Genomic DNA, 4424 nt, shown 5'->3' with positions numbered 1-4424 from the left:
TCGGACATATTGCTACCCTTAATAAAATGAAATGGCTTTTAAACTTGAAAATCTTGTCCAACATCATAGCAAAGAAAGAAAACTTACAGAGACGCAAGTTCTGTTTTTTAATGAAGAGGAAGCGGAAATAGCTAATATCCGTGGGTTTGTAAACGGGTAGTTTCCTTTTAAGAGCTACTATCCTAACCATGATTAGTGTCGTAACTAACAAAACAAAACTCTGCAGATTCTGAATTGTTATGTCTCAAGCTACTGCTATCTAGCACCTTCGGATGATCTCCACTCAACCGCTACACAACTGCTACTCGACTGCTACTCAACACTCCTACCACGGCCAGACTACCTCTATTTATATGTCTTGGGAGATCCTACTTCTTCGCCTGGGGGCGTCGACACAACATGAATATTTGGTGCTGAAGACATACAAAATGGAAGACGATTTTTTTTTGAAAAATGCATAAAAAAATCGGATGGAAGAGTTAAAAATACGCTACACTTAAACCGTTAAATACAAAATTAGTTGACATTTGACATTTGAATTCTAAAAGACGTGAACTGCAATATGTTAGCATAACATCGCAGCTATGTATTTCTAGATAAAGATGCTTATTCGATAGATTTTACAGTAATGATGAAAAGGTCAAGTATCTCGTGGAATTTTCCAACGGACAACTAGTTTATATTCATTGTTATAAACAACATTATTATATATAATTACTTTAGAAATCATTGGCTTGGAATAATTAGTTATTTGACTAACTAGAATTAATCTTATTAAAAATTATTTATCAAAAATATAAAAAGTTGACTGTGTACTGTTAACGTTCAGTAGTTCATAAATGAATCGCTCGTCTTCATTATATTACATATGAACTCTGTTGATCGATATGAAATACTGCATCGAAATATCTTTACAGCTTCTCATACCACAGTAAAGGTTGGAGGAGGTTCTGTAAGTTTCTTCTGTATTTGGATAAATTTTTTTTTCATGTCAAGTCTTGACATTTCCGCCACTGTCATCGTAGCCTCTACTTCATCTTTGTCATTTATAAACAAACAATTTATCAAACTATTTTTTAGAATAACACCTGGATTTCTTATCAAGAATTTTATTTGAGATAAGTTCTAATTCTTTATTTGCAGAAGTTTTTGTGCTTATTTTTGAAAATCATTCCTTTTGAAATAACTGTAAATTGTCCTCTTTGAAACTTGCATCAATGACATTCCTCGCGCATCCAAGAAGATAAATACATTTTACAATTCCATTTTCATTGAGTTGGCAGATTTGTTAAAGTGTCTGCGTCTATTCTGTTCCGACATCGTAGATTTTGAGTTCAAATCCCGCTTGGAACCAGAAACGATAACAATTCTGCCAGGAGTTGATAACCTGACTAGGAGAAAGAAACCTTCGAAATTAAATACGCAGTTTTCGGGTTTGGCAACTCGAGAAGATGTATAAGTGGCTGTGTGGTATGATGTTTACTTCTCAACCATGTGACTTTCAGTTCAGTCCCATTGTGCAGTACCTTGGGCAAGTGTCTTCCACTAAAGCCCCGGGTCAACCAAAGCCTTGTGAGTGGATTTGAGAGCCCGTCACACACACACACACATACACACACACACACACACAAATATATTCTTTTATTCTGTTATTCTTTTATTTGTTTCAGTCATTTGACCGCCTTTAGTCGACCAAATATATATATATACGACGAGCTTCTTTCAGTTTCCGTCTACCAAATCTACTCACATGGCTTTGGTCGGCCCGAGGCTATAGGAGAAGACAGTTGCCCAAAGTGTCACGCAGTGGGACTAAACCCAGAACCGTGTACTTGGTAAGCAAGCTACTTACCACACAGCTACTCCTGCGCCTATATATATATAAATTAAATACATATATATATGTATATATATATATATATATATATATATATATATATATATATATATATATATATATACACAGACACAGACACACGCACACACACACGCACACACACACACACACACACACACACACACACACACACACACACACACACACACACATAGTATAATATATAGTGAAAATTTACAAAAAAACAAAGGACGAGGACGGGTGTGTAAACAAAAAATAGATGTATTAGTTTGACGCTCGGGAAAATGAGAAAGTCTTTTACGTTTCGAGCCTACGCACTTCGACAGAAAGGAACACAGGAATAAACAAGGAGGAGAAAAGATACCAACCCCTCAAGATATAAAATAAGAAGTCATGTAATCAAATAATACTTATTTGTTTTTCTGTTCTCAAGAAATTGGCTTCATTTTCACGAATTCTTAGAACTGTTTCCGACCTTTTCTTTAGGCACTGCAGATACATCCACATAATTCAGTATTATCCATACAAACGTTCACACACACACTCACACACACTAGTACATATTTATATGTATGTATGTATGTGTGTGTGTGTGTACACACACCTATATATACACACATAACACATATATACATATATAGATATATGCAGACAACACACATACATTCGTATGTACATGTATGTATATGTATATATATTTATACATACATATACATACACCACTCACAGTCACACACACGCACGCACACATGCAGATATATTTAAAATCCCAAAAGGCTTCACACGAGTAAATATGCATTGCATAAATAAGAAAAAGGAAAATGTGTACAGAACTTTATGATGGAAAATAAAAACGAGATAAATATATTTTACAGTAAGCATCTATCGTTTTCGGTCGTTTTGATATATCTTCCTTCTGGAATGCAATAGAAAAAAAAAATGAAATAAATGAAATTGAATTAGCTTTCAGAATATCAATTCTGGTAATTCACATGTCTTTTTATAGAGATCACATGTTGCTGTATTTCGTTTTCCGCGAAGTGGGGATGAAATCAAAACCACATGTTTGCAGGCATTAAAACAGGAAGCGATATGAATCACTAAACCGAAGATCAGAGACATTGTCTCGTTGTCGTGTGTCACCCTCGCTGTATGTGGCGACCATTATCCCGATGGAAGAACACCTTTCGTCTTGAAACCAAAGATGGTCGTTTTATTTCTATCGCTGACTTAAGCCGCTCAAGCTGCTCGCAGTAGATCTCCTTTGTTATCGTTTGGTTTGGGTTTAGAAGTTCAAAGTGGACTAAACCTTTCATATCGCACCAAACAGATAACAACACCTTACGTGGGTGAAGACCCTCTCTAGCCTGGGGTGCCAGTGTTTCTCCTTTCCCTATCCACTGTCTTCAGCGCTTGACATTTTCATAGAGAACCTATTTCTCGTCATCAGTCACTATTCGGTCGAAAAAAGGTTCATTCGTGAGACGTGACAGCAAAGAAGGGCACACATTCACTCTGTGCGCACAATTAGACTCGGAAAGTTTGTGAGGAACCCATTGAACCAATTTGCTGACGTTTCCGATGGCATGCAAGTGTCGATGAATGGTTGAATGACCAAATCCAAGCTTTTTTACTATTTCCTCAACAGTTACGATGGGATTTTGTTCCACCTGAGTTTGAAGGACATCCTCGTCGAGCTCTACAGGTCTTCCAAGACGAGGCTCACCTTCTAGGCTGTAGATTCTGGATCGGAATTTCTGGAACCACCGTTGACACTGGCTTACTCTTATTGTCCGATCCCCATATATTGCATTAATATTCCTCGTACTTTCAATTGCGTTGTTGCCTTTATTGAACTCCTTTATCACTTCCTTTCTAGCTTTGAAAAAATAACTGTTAAAGTCAAACTGTACTCTTCAAAACTTACACTAAGATTAAGAACAAGGTAAAATTACTACCTGCTTTTATAGCAAGTTGATGCAGGTAGTTTATCCCGTCCCCTTCCGAATTTTAATTCATGCAATTGAAAATACCGCATTATTTATGGGATGACCCAATATATATATATTTATATTGTTGATAGATATTGATAATATCTATCTATCTATCTATCTATCTATCTATCTATCTATCTATCTATCTATCTATCTATCTATCTATCTATCTATCTGCCTGTCTCTTTCTCTCGCCCCTCTCTCTCTCTCTCTCTCTCTCTCTCTCTCTCTCTCTCTCTCTATATATATATATATATATATATATATGTATATATACACATATAGTTATATACACACACATGATACAATTAATTTTGACTGAAACTTTTAAATTTCGGTGACAGCTGATTTATTCCACTTAAAAATTGAACATACACATATAGGTACACACACACACACACACACACACACACACACACACACACACACACACACACATACACACGCACACACATACACACACAATATAATTATATATGTGTGTTTATGTGTGTGTGTACATATACATACATAATACATACATACGTACATACACACACATAATACATCCGTACATACACACACATAATACA

Source organism: Octopus bimaculoides, chromosome 11 (genome assembly GCF_046866305.1).
Source record: "Octopus bimaculoides isolate indiv1 chromosome 11, ASM4686630v1, whole genome shotgun sequence".
Classification (NCBI taxonomy): domain Eukaryota; kingdom Metazoa; phylum Mollusca; class Cephalopoda; order Octopoda; family Octopodidae; genus Octopus; species Octopus bimaculoides.
Note: the sequence above shows the minus strand (reverse complement) of the source record.